We start from the raw sequence: 14,191 nt of genomic DNA on the forward strand, positions 1-14,191 counted from the left end.
TGTGATGTTATTCAATGTCTAATACACAAAACCGAACTTGGCTCAGATTCTCGTTTTCCCAGCTGGGCCAAGTTGTTCGTTTACGCGTTCAGAAAACAGTTATGGGAAAATAAGCTTGGGTAAATGTATTGGTTAATAAAGTGATTAAGTTATAAAGAAGGATCACCTACTGGGGTCCCGGATTAGCCACGGGGTCCGTTTCCGTTTATTCAGTTTGATTTAAGAAGGAACGCGCACAATCCATCCGAATTGTCCAGCTTTTCATAGAAAAGTTCGTTTTTACTTAATTAGTTCAAAAATATAATTTTTGATCACTCTTGTTGTTTTGATATTCCCGCAGGCTCGTTAGTCGCGAACTTGCCGGTTGTTATAAAAACCGAATTTGTTTAAAATTCAGATTATCATAATTACTTAACCGTTAATCATTAAATTATGAAAATTTAACCACTTATCAATTAAAATATGTAGATTTTTATAAAATTATTTATGGAATTTATTTACTGATTTATTAATTTATAAAAATTCATTTTATCAGCTATATTTCGCCTGAAAATCGTCCGTTTACCCCAAACAATTTCCAAAAATTCCACAAAAATTCCTGAATACTCAAATCATGTCTCAAAACAACCTGTATCAATTTCAGAATGTTAAAAGCTCGTGCAATATTATTTTCGGCCCAAATTCGGCTATAAAATTTCACACGAACGCAAATAAACAAAACACCTTTAAACTTCTCCAAATGATTCCAAAATTCATATGTGATCAAAATACATCAAATATGAGTTCCCAGAAAAATTTCATAATTTTTGAAGTATTTTAGATATTTTTCCCAAATAAACGTCCTAATTCGGTAATAAATTCGCCAAATATTCTCGGATGGTCGAAAAATTACCAAATTTGAACAGGGACTCATTGACATGGTCCCTAATGTCCCTGCAAAATTTCAAGTCCTAAAAATATGCACATCACAACCTTAACCTAAATAGCCCGTAAGCGAGTGTTTCGGCATTACCTTAGCGGGTTTGGCTCGTTTCCGACTTTTTAATCAAGTTTCAGGTTCTTGTGCTTCTAAGCAAGCTAGGTGCAAGTCCTATATCACAAACCAAGCAATTTTTCATCAACATAACAGCCCTTAACTTTGGGTTTCGGCTAGTGCACAAAAACGAACTTTTGAAACGTAAAAACGCCGTTTCAACCCTTTAATCCATGTTTATGGCAAAAAAAAAACTATCAAAACAGGTTCCTTACCATGTGTATGATCAAAACATGTTTATGGACCATTTTTAGGATTTTTACACGGTTAGGAATGATTTTTAGTAACCAAGACATGTTTTTATGGTATTAAACAAGTTAAAACAAGTACAAAAGCTACTTATTTAAGCCCCTTACCTTAGGGTTTGAAGGTTTTCTGGCTGGAACAGAGCTTATGTCCAGAGTTTTCAAGAAATAATGTTAAAAATATCTTGAATCTAGTTTAAATGTGAAAGAATAAAAAGGGGGTGGCTACTGGCCGATCGGAAGCCCATGGGCCCATTTTGGGCCCATTTTGGCCCAAGTTTCTGATTTCTCAAGCACAAATACGAAAAGCCCGGTCCAAATTTAGTTCGGGTTCGGTTTTTGGCACGAAAAACTTATCGGGTGCGTTAAACAGCGCGAAAACGAGTGTTTTTCGGCTAGTTTTGTGTAAAATTATAAAAACATACTATATGTTTGTAAAAATCAAAAATATTTTCACGGATCGCTCAAAACATTTCAAATAAGTGTTTGGTAAGTCTTTTTCGGCTTAACGGATGATACAATGCTTGGTTTGTAACTATCTTTCGCATTTAAATCTATAGCGGGTAGTTAAACGAGCATGTTTTCGTTTAAATTGTTTGCTATCAAACTAAGACCATATTTCTAATATTTTAGCTTGTATAGATCGTATATCACTTATAGATGGCCCCCCGAGATATCTGGTCATAACCCGACCCGTTCGGTTAATCGTTCGTTTGTTATGCAAAAGCCGTTTATTTGCTTAATCGGTAAATACATACTGAGGTGTACCTTGTTTTGGCTCAAATGTCACATTCTCCCCCCGTTAGAAAATTTCGTCCCCGAAATTTGATTATTCAACTTTGTCCTTGTTTGGAAACAGGTGCGGGTATTTCTTTTTGAATTCATATTTCCGTTCCCACGTGAATTCGGGTCCCCTTTGTGAATTCCACCGAACATTTACTAGTGAGATTTTGTTGTGTCTTAATTGTTTTATTTTTCCCTCTAATATTTCCACCAGTTCTGCAACAAAATTCAGTTTTTCGTTTATGTTTAAGTCTTTTAATGGCACGATTTCGGTTTCGTCAGTAAAACACTTTTTTAGGTTCGAAACGTGAAAGACATAGTGAATAGAACTCAACTCCATAGGAAGTTTCAGTCGGTAAGCTACCGGACCTATCTTAGAAATGACTTCATATAGCCCAATGTATCGCGGGGCTAGTTTACCGGTTTTTCCGAATCGAATGACGCCTTTCCACGGAGATACTTTGAGAAAAACTTTGTCGCCTATTTCAAAGGATAACGGCTTTCTACGAACATCAGCATAGCTTTTCTGTCGATCTCGGGCAATTTTCAATTTGCTTGTGATTTTACGGATTTTGTCAGTGGTTTCTTGAATCAAGTCAGATCGTGTAATTTGGGTATCCCCAACCTCAGTCCAGCACAAGGGTGATCTACATTTTCGTCCGTACAGCGCTTCATACGGTGCCGCTTGAATGCTACTGTGATAGCTATTGTTGTACGAAAATTCAACCAGTGGAAGATGTTGATCCCAGTTTCCACCGAAGTCTAGTACACAAGCGCGAAGCAAATCTTCTAAGGTTTGAATGGTTCGTTCAGATTGACCGTCGGTTTGGGGATGGTAGGCGGTACTTATGTCAATTCGGGTTCCCAAAGCTTCTTGTACGGCTTGCTAGAAACGAGAGGTGAAATGGCTATCGCGATCAGAAATAATTGAAACGGGTACGCCGTGTCGGGATACGATTTCATTGATGTAGATGTGAGCAAGTTTTTCGGTTGTGAACGTGGTTCGAATTGGAAGGAAGTGTGCAGACTTGGTTAATCGGTCAACTATCACCCATATTGCATCGTTTCCTCGGGAAGTTTTAGGGAGGTGTGTCACAAAATCCATGGTAATTTGTTCCCATTTCCATTGTGGTATTTCTGGTTGGTGCAACATTTCCGAAGGTTTTTGATACTCGGCTTTAACCCTTGCACAGGTTAAACATTTACTGACGTATGTAGCTATATCCTTTTTCATACCGGGCCACCAATAATACTCTTTCAAGTCCGTGTACATCTTATCTGTTCCAGGGTGAATGGAGTATTTGGACTTGTGGGCTTCGTCCATGACCAAATCACGCAGATTGCTGAAAGTGGGAATCCAAACTCGATTTTTGTAGTATAGAATTTCGTCAGTTCTTTCTTCAAAGTTTTGTTCGGTTCCATGCAAGTTTTCATTTTCCAAGTGATCTCCTTTCAGAGCTTCGTTTTGAGCAATACGAATTTGTTCGTTGAGACTGGTTTGGACGATCATTCCAAGTGCTCGGACCCATAGTGGTTTGATCCTATCTTTTCTACTCAAAGCATCTGCCACTATATTAGCCTTGCCCGGGTGGTATCGAATCTCACAGTCATAATCGTTTAATAGTTCTATCCATCTCCTTGGCCTCATGTTTAATTCTTTCTGGTCAAAAATATGTTGTAGGCTTTTGTGGTCGGTGTATACTGTACATTTGGTGCCATACAAATAGTGGTTTGATCCTATCTTTTCTACTCAAAGCATCTGCCACTATATTAGCCTTGCCCGGGTGGTATCGAATCTCACAGTCATAATCGTTTAATAGTTCTATCCATCTCCTTGGCCTCATGTTTAATTCTTTCTGGTCAAAAATATGTTGTAGGCTTTTGTGGTCGGTGTATACTGTACATTTGGTGCCATACAAATAGTGGTTTGATCCTATCTTTTCTACTCAAAGCATCTGCCACTATATTAGCCTTGCCCGGGTGGTATCGAATCTCACAGTCATAATCGTTTAATAGTTCTATCCATCTCCTTGGCCTCATGTTTAATTCTTTCTGGTCAAAAATATGTTGTAGGCTTTTGTGGTCGGTGTATACTGTACATTTGGTGCCATACAAATAGTGCCTCCAGATCATGAGTGTGAAAATAACCGCGCCTAGTTCCAAATCATGGGTGGTATAATTCTTCTCATGCATCTTTAATTGTCGAGAAGCGTATGCTATGACTTTGTTTCTTTGCATAAGTACGCACCCTAAACCTTTCCGGGACGCATCACAATAAACTACCAGATCATCAGTTCCCTCTGGAAGACTCAGTATCGGGGCCTGGCATAGTTTCTGTTTTAGCAACTGAAAAGCCGCTTCTTGATCTTCTCCCCACACATAAGCGCAATCTTTTTGAGTCAAAAGGGTTAAAGGTTGGGCTATGCTTGAAAAGTTAGCAATAAAACGCCGATAATACCCAGCTAAACCCAAAAATTGGCGGATTTCTTTTGGTGACTTTGGGGCTTGCCAGTTTTTGATGGCTTCAATCTTGCTCGGGTCTACATGGATACCATGTCGGTTAACAACGTGCCCTAGAAATTGTACTTCTTGTAGCCAAAATTCACACTTTGACAGCTTGGCATACAACTTTTCCTGCCTCAACAGCTCCAAGATAGCTCGTAAATGCTGCTCGTGTTCATATATCAAAATGTCATCAATAAACACGATAACGAATTTGTCGAGGTACGGTTTACAAACTCGATTCATAAGGTCCATGAAAACTGCGGGAGCATTAATCAGTCCGAACGGCATAACTAAGAATTCGTAGTGGCTATAACGAGTTTGGAATGCCGTTTTAGACACGTCTTCCTCTTGGATTTTAACTTGATGGTAACCGGATCGAAGGTCAATTTTCGAGAAATAGTTTGCCCCTTGGAGTTGGTCAAACAAGTCATCTATTCGTGGAAGAGGGTATCGGTTTTTGATGGTAACTTTGTTTAATTCGCGATAATCGATGCACATTCTAAAACTTCCATCCTTCTTCTTTACGAACAATACCGGTGCTCCCCAAGGAGAATAACTGGGACGAATGAAACCCTTATCTAACAACTCCTGTAATTGGTTGGACATTTCTTGCATTTCAGAGGGTGCCAACCGGTAAGGTGCCTTAGCAATGGGGGCTGATCCTGGGATTAAGTCAATACGGAATTCAACCTGTCTGTTCGGTGGTAATCCGGGTAAATCGTCAGGAAAGACATCGGGGTATTCACGTACAACGGGAATCTCTTCTATGCGTTTCTCATCAGGGTTCTTTATAGTCACGTTTGCCAAGAATGCCATACAACCTTGGCGTAAACATTTCAACACTTTGAGATGAGACACGAGAGGTAATATCGAACCAAACTTCTCTCCTTGTACTACAATCAGCTCACCATTCGAAAAGGGAATTTTAACTGTCTTGTCGTTACACACAATCTCCGCCTTATACTTGGTTAACCAGTCCATGCCAACAATAACATCAAAACTTCCTAACTCTACCGGGAGTAGGTCAATAAGGAATGGGTGGTCATTAAGAATAATGGAACAATTTTGGATTATTTGGTTGACAGTTATAAAGTTACCGTTAGCGAGCTCTATAGTATAGGGATTTGTTAGTTCACTAACTGACATATTACCCAGGGATATAAAACTAGTGGAAACAAAGCTTCTATCGGCACTAGTATCAAATAATACAAAAGCATATTAATCAGAAACAACAAATGTACCTGTTACCACGTTCGGGTCTTGTCGTGCTTCTCCTGACCCAATAACAAATGCGCGTCCCCGAGACGCACTTGAAGTCGATGCTTGGTTTCGACCGGTGACTGCTCCTCGATTCAGTTTGGGGCAGTCCCTTCTAAAGTGCTCCGTGCTCCCACATTCAAAACAAGCACGACAATTCACTACAGTTGAGTTTTGCTGAGCTGGATGCTGACGAATTGGTTGTGGTCTCGGTAGTTGGGGATGACGGGGTTGGGTTGTCTGGGCTGGTCGGTTTACAATCTCCACACCGATTCGGCAATTGGGACCACCATTTTGTCCAGTCCTTCCACACTTTGACATATTATCGGTCTACACTCACCCACATGATGAAAATTACATTTATCACATTTTGGCCACGGTCCCTTGTACCTATCCCGTTTCACTTCAGAACTGCTCAAGACATAATTTTGTATTGTTGGGCGTGTACGTTTATTTGCTGGCCTTCCTTGTGATCCTGATCCATAGTTGGTTCGCTTCATGCCTGATGATTCCCCGGCCATTCTCAACACTCTGCTTCTTACCAAGTCGAAGGTTGCGATGCCGGCCTGAGTCACGGCATTCTCGAACGAAGTGTGACCCACAGAGTTCACCAAACTCCTCACTTCCGGGGCTAAACCCCAAATATAACGTTCAACTCGTTTATTTTCAGGAGTTACTAACCATGGTACTAAGCGGGCCAATTCATTGAAGCGGTTCGTGTATCCCAAATGATCCGCTCCTTTCATCTCCAAACTCCAGAGTTCGTGTTCTAATCTTTGAATTTTGTTCCTTGGGCAGAAATGTTCCAACATCAGTGTTTTGAGTTCAGCCCATGTCATGCGATTCACCGTATCTTGACCTTTTATCTGTACCGTAGTGTTCCACCACATTAATGCGTGATCAGTAAAAGTAGAAGCAACATACTTGACTATGTTTTCCGGTGGACAATTACTAATATTGAGAACATATTCAGTTTTCTCAATCCACTTGATTAATCCGTTTGGCCCTTCAGTGCCCTTGAAATCAATCGGTTTACAGGCCATAAAGTTTTTGATCGAATATTCCCTTCGAGGGGGATTAGGGTTGTTATTGTTATTGTTTGGGTTCGGTGGGGGATTATTGTTGTTGACATTATTTGCATTGGTAGGGGTATTTGTATTAGGTGGGGGATTGTTATTTGTAACTGTTTCATTGTTGGTTGGGGAAGCATTATTGTTTTGTTGTTGGTTTGTTTGTATATTGGCATTAACACCAGCAGTTACTTGTGTTACTATAAGTGGGATCACTGCCTGCATTTGCCGAGCAATCATCTCGGCTATTTCTGCCTCAGTTATAGGGTTTGCTTTCTTTGGGGCCATTCTATAATGATAAACAAATATAAGCCAATTAGTACTAATTCCAGTCTACGGCACTGTGTAATAATAATCACAATAAATGTTGTACAGGTAACCAGATAACATACTGACATTTCACAATTTGTTCTGTATATTGATATCAAAAGTACATAGACTTAGCCTGATAAAGGCCAGTGCTTGCATCTATATATCAAAATCTGTCACTAAGTGACTGTTAGACTTAACCCTATAAGGTTCGGTGCTTGTAATAATGTACAAAGTTGTGCTCCCCGTTAACATAACATACTACTATATACATACATGGAGTATCAAAAGATCATTTATACATAATTGTAATATTCCGCATCTATCCATACAGACGATAGGCTAACCACAAACATAAAAATAACAGCACCGTAATCACCCAGTAACAGTTCCACAGCCGAACTGTCACCCTATCCAAACAACAGTGGTGGTAGGCATCTGACTGCTGCAAGTTCAGTACTATCTGATGTAACGTCGATAAGTACTGGGTCACGTCCCTCCTTTCCTGGTTAATGTTAGCTATGGCTATCGAGTGGTCTATCACACGGTAAGTCAGGACAGCCATCCAAGAGTTGTTTCTTGCGTTTGGGAGGTCAGAGCGAGGGGTAGGTATACTCAATGAACGGGAAGATGAAGTATCTATGCTAGGGCGTGAAGGTCCTCCCCGGTCATGGGTAGATCTGAATGGAATCGAGGTAGGGTCAATCGGGGTTACCCGAATATGAGCAGTCTGCCGGACTCGCGCAGTAGCTGAAGTCGTCGGCGACAGGTGTATAGGTGGAGTGGGTGATCTGGCTACTCTAGTAGGTGAACGATACTGACTGTTAACTTCGTCTTGATCCCTGCGTGGTGACCTGGGTGGATAACTATCGCATCTGTAGCCAGATAGATCAGGCACATTCCTGGGTAGCTCTCTACAGATAACTTCTTCTCCACCTCTTTCTCTTCCTCCTCCGGCTCCTCTTCTGGGTCCTCCTCTTCTGGATCCTCCTCTTCTGGATCCTCCTCTGATTCTTCCTCGGGATCCTCCTCTACAGATATTACCGGTTCTTCTTCCGGTACGTAGTCGTTATTCCTTGACATGACTCTGCACAAAGGTTAGTTATAAGAATAATATCTATTGCTATCGCTAACTATTGTCAAGGAGATTAATTAATTAAACCAATTCTCATATTAATTATATCAGAATATAATATTAGTTTTATTAAAATTTTTATTTATTATTATTATTTAAATCAATATTGAATATAAATGAATATAATATTCATAGTAAAATGTACCGTCATCAACAGTATCGTACGTACACGTATTCATACACTTTGTTCCACATAAGCACATATAAGCGTTATGTATATATATATACTTACACATTACCTTTTATACACATATGTTGCCATTTTTACCTAACCACACGTTCCGCGACTTCTCCCAGAATTCCCTCGTACAAGAAAGTCTGTTATTATGTTCCGGACCATAATAACACACTTACCCTACAAGTTCATCCCGATATCCATCAGTATATTATATTAATTTATTATTTAAATATTTCCCAGAGTTAATCGAGCCTACGGTTATATTTTAGGTACCCTAAGGGATAACCTAATCCTTTATAACCAATGGCTCTGATACCAACTTCTGTCACACCCCAACTAGCACAATGCGGAAGCGTAAAACGGGAATGTAACAGACACCTCTGGTATCAACACATTGTTTATAAAGAAACATTATAAACTAATTTACAATATATTACATTTCTTTGTTCTATCATTGTTTTACAGTCTAGGTGGTACAAACAAAACTAATTCGTTAACTAAACGTTCTTACTACTAACACCCTTGCTTCTATTCACATAGCATCGACCACACACTTCAGGCAAGTAACAGATCACCAAATTACTCCGATTTAGGTATACCTGAAAAGCAGTTTAAAACGGGTCAACTACTAGAGTTGGTGAGTTTCACGAGTTTCAAGAAAACAGTAATGAATATTCACAAGTTAACACTTGTAATCATGAAATAAGTATGCGTGTATGTGATGTAATTATGCTAAGCTACAGTGAAGCCTGGACTGTTTGTGTTGCGTGCCTCCATTTCCCACGCTCAATCAACCACTGTGGCCCCTTTTCGCCCACAACATGCCCCGGTAGCTATCCCTAACACTACATAGCTGGTTCGTAAAAATAAAATATGGACATGTGCAAACGGGATAATGTCTCAACAACCGTGCTGGCCCCGCCTGGGTTTGTCAAACCAATAGTACTATTCACAAGCCACCGGCTCGAAGTTAATCACTGTGATCGTGGGGACTTTTGTGTGTTAGCACTTAGATAATTCACATTATCACATGTTTCAGATAAGTATATAGATATAAGCAAACATGCTTTTCACCCCAAAAGTTCGTAAAACAGTTTAAAAGTGGGGTCATGAAACTTACGGTTTAGTAGATATTCGGTACTGTATCAGCTCGTGGTTTGTTCGGTCCGCGATTAGTAGTTCCTATAATCAATATTATAATAATATTAATATTTTAATATTATTATAATCTCAATACTAAACTGTGCTGTATAACTAATCTGGGTGTAGCTGGAACGCCCAGAAAGTGGCAATAGGCTTAGGTTGTGATGTTGTTCAATGTCTAATACACAAAACCGAACTTGGCTCAGATTCCCGTTTTCCCAGCTGGGCCAAGTTGTTCGTTTACGCGTTCAGAAAACAGTTATGGGAAAATAAGCTTGGGTAAATGTATTGGTTAATAAAGTGATTAAGTTATAAAGAAGGATCACCTACTGGGGTCCCGGATTAGCCACGGGGTCCGTTTCCGTTTATTTTGTTTGATTTAAGAAGGAACGCGCACAATCCATCCGAATTGTCCAGCTTTTCATAGAAAAGTTCGTTTTTACTTAATTAGTTCAAAAATATAATTTTTGATCACTCTTGGTGTTTTGATATTCCCGCAGGCTCGTTAGTCGCGAACTTGCTGGTTGTTATAAAAACCGAATTTGTTTAAAATTCAGATTAGCATAATTACTTAACCGTTAATCATTAAATTATGAAAATTTAACCACTTATCAATTAAAATATGTGGATTTTTATAAAATTATTTATGGAATTTATTTACTGATTTATTAATTTATAAAAATTCATTTTATCAGCTATATTTCGCCTGAAAATCGTCCGTTTACCCCAAACAATTTCCAAAAATTCCACAAAAATTCCTGAATACTCAAATCATGTCTCAAAACAACCTGTATCAATTTCAGAATGTTAAAAGCTCGTGCAATATTATTTTCGGCCCAAATTCGGCTATAAAATTTCACACGAACGCAAATAAACAAAACACCTTTAAACTTCTCCAAATGATTCCAAAATTCATATGTGATCAAAATACATCAAATCTGAGTTCCCAGAAAAATTTCATAATTTTTGAAGTATTTTAGATATTTTTCCCAAATAAACGTCCTAATTCGGTAATAAATTTGCCAAATATTCTAGGATGGTCAAAAAATTACCAAATTTGAACAGGGACTCATTGACATGTTCCCTAATGTCCCTGCAAAATTTCAAGTCCTAAAAATATGCACATCACAACCTTAACCTAAATAGCCCGTAAGCGAGTGTTTCGGCATTACCTTAGCGGGTTTGGCTCGTTTCCGACTTTTTAATCAAGTTTTCAGGTTCTTGTGCTTCTAAGCAAGCTAGGTGCAAGTCCTATATCACAAACCAAGCAATTTTTCATCAACATAACAGCCCTTAACTTAGGGTTTCGGCTAGTGCACAATAACGAACTTTTGAAATGTAAAAACGCCGTTTCAACCCTTTAATCCGTGTTTATGGCCAAAAAAACTATCAAAACAGGTTCCTTACCATGTGTATGATCAAAACATGTTTATGGACCATTTTTAGGATTTTTACACGGTTAGGAATGATTTTTAGTAACCAAGACATGTTTTTATGGTATTAAACAAGTTAAAACAAGTACAAAAGCTACTTATTTAAGCCCCTTACCTTAGGGTTTGAAGGTTTTCTGGCTGGAACAGAGCTTATGTCCAGAGTTTTCAAGAAATAATGTTAAAAATATCTTGAATCTAGTTTAAATGTGAAAGAATAAAAAGGGGGGTGGCTGCTGGCCGATCGGAAGCCCATGGGCCCATTTTGGGCCCATTTTGGCCCAAGTTTCTGATTTCTCAAGCCCAAATACAAAAAGCCCGGTCCAAATTTAGTTCGGGTTCGGTTTTTGGCACGAAAAACTTATCGGGTGCGTTAAACAGCGCGAAAACGAGTGTTTTTCGGCTAGTTTTGTGTAAAATTATAAAAAATACTATATGTTTGTAAAAATCAAAAATATTTTCACGGATCGCTCAAAACATTTCAAATAAGTGTTTGGTAAGTCTTTTTCGGCTTAACGGATGATACAATGCTTGGTTTGTAACTATCTTTCGCATTTAAATCTATAGCGGGTAGTTAAACGAGCATGTTTTCGTTTAAATTGTTTGCTATCAAACTAAGACCATATTTCTAATATTTTAGCTTGTATAGATCGTATATCACTTATAGATGCCCCCCCCCGAGATATCTGGGTCATAACCCGACCCGTTCGGTTAATCGTTCGTTTGTTATGCAAAAGGCGTTTATTTGCTTAATCGGTAAATACATACTGAGGTGTACCTTGTTTTGGCTCAAATGTTACAGGTGATCAAAACGATGTGGCTGGTAAACATGTTTGAATCCGATAATGATGTGTTATACAAGGATTGGATCAGATGGACAGATGTCAGGGACAACGAACAGACTATGCATTTCTAGCGCGTCGTACGAGTTTGTTACGCGTTCGGGATTAATAGTTGTGTTGATTGGAAAACCAGCAGATTCAAGCCGTAAAGTATTTTGAAAACATAGATCTCGAGAGGAGAGGGAGCTTGTTAGTGCTCGGTTTTGTGTCTCGATCTTTGTACAAATTATTATTATATTAGAAAAAATCAATAGGGTCTTTTTGGTAATTGTATGTCATTTAATGACACATTCGTTAATTGTGAAGTGACATTCGTTAGAGTAGATAATAACAAATGTGACCATTCATTAATATAACCCTCATTCGTTATAATAAGTTTATAACGAATGAGTGGACGAATGTGGTCATTCGTTAAGGTAATAGCGAATAGCCAAATTTTAATAACGAATGAGTACTCATTCGGTAGGCCTGTCTAACGAATGAGACTCATCTCTATAAATACTCCTGTAAAGTATTTTATATCTATTCAAGTATTGTGATTATTGAATCTGTACTGTTACTCTGCCTAAATCATCTCAAATATGCTCTAGCTAAAGTAATCAGTGTACGAATCACTAAGTCATATCAAAGAACTAGATCCATTTTAAACGTATTCATATCATGAACATCAAGGCTTTTCATATGAGATTCTTGAAAAGTTTTCAATCAAGATGGTCTTATTAACAAAGTTTTGATGAGGGTCTTAAATTCACTGAAAATGGGTTAATTAGGATAAGAAATTTTAGTGATGATAGTCCGGGGCTCGTAGTCATCAGTAACTTTAGATGAAAGAGTTTAGGTTTTTAGAGTTTTGTTTTAGAAAAGTGTTTACACAACGGAATCCCATCTCACACCAATGTACCTATAGATTCCCGATTACGTTCCAGACCGTACTCGTTAATTTATCTTAAATTGAGGTGTTATGTCCTTTCTATTATGCCTTTATATGATAGTGATAACATCATAAACAGAAGTAGTGAATGCTAATGAGGTAATTCCGAAAGTAGAGGAAGGTGAGAACTTGCTCTCGATGTATCCAATGTCTAATTAACTCCGGTAATCACTTCCATTCGTTGGTGTCACCTAGGGCGCTGGCGTGTGATGACTCCTCGCATGTCTCCTCACTGGTGTTAGAATGGGCCTTTTCTGAACTAGTGGTGGTGTCAAACACATAATAGGATGCGAAGCAAGGCATGAGAAAGTTAATGAAACAGATACCTTATCAGCTAGGGATGGTGGCATGGGTAATGTGGACAAACCAATGACAGAATGCTTGTGTGAATGCTATGTAAGTATGTAATGCAATGCATGAAAATAATGTACTGATGGATTGACACGTTTCGAAAACTATTGTTGAGCTTTAGAAAGGTCATAGACCGGTTTTTCAAAAATAAATCGAATTCACTATAACTAATGGCTCTGATACCAATCCGCCACACCCTCAAATTTCGACTAACGGAGTTTTACTACGAGGCGTGTGACATACCAGGATCTAGCTCATTCGTTATACCAAACAACAAAATTAAAATATTCAAAACGTTTACTTAAGTCTCATTCAAACATGAGAAAACAAAATCCAAACCAAACAATTTAAAAGTATTGCAGAAGCGTTAAAGTAAATGTTTTAGCATGAATAATAAATCATGTGTTCAAACACGCACAACCCATCATAAGTAAATAATGTGAAATAAAAGTTCATATGAAAAATGTGACTCTTGACATATGCAATGCACCCACTCCTTAGCACATAACAATTATATCCGAATTATTTAAACATATCTTATTCAGCATTAATCACCAACGCATGCTGACGGACTCATGTGTGTGACTCATTATTGACTCGTGTAAATGTTATGCATGACGTGTAAGATAACATAGTTTGGGTTAATGGTGTTAACATAAAAATGCGGGGTGCCACATTAACAACAATGAACATACAAGGCAGAACAGAACCTGAACTGTAACCTTTACTTGTTTAAATTTTATTTTTTATAACGCCAAAAATACCATTTTCTCCAATTAATCACAACAAAAGCGTGAGACCAAAATAACCATGTGCACAAAACTTCCCAATACTGTGCCGAAGATATTGCAGCAACTTGAAACACCCGACCCCAAAAAGATTCTTTTCAGGAGAAGTCAGCACTTGAATTAAACTCGTCTTTGAACGCACGGACGAATTGAAACACCGAACAAGAAACAAACAAACTTGACCTTTAACA

This window comes from Bidens hawaiensis, unplaced genomic scaffold, assembly GCF_021521415.1.
Source record: "Bidens hawaiensis isolate Kalapana, Puna unplaced genomic scaffold, B.hawaiensis_p1.1 tig00024864_1, whole genome shotgun sequence".
NCBI classification, from domain to species: Eukaryota; Viridiplantae; Streptophyta; class Magnoliopsida; order Asterales; family Asteraceae; genus Bidens; species Bidens hawaiensis.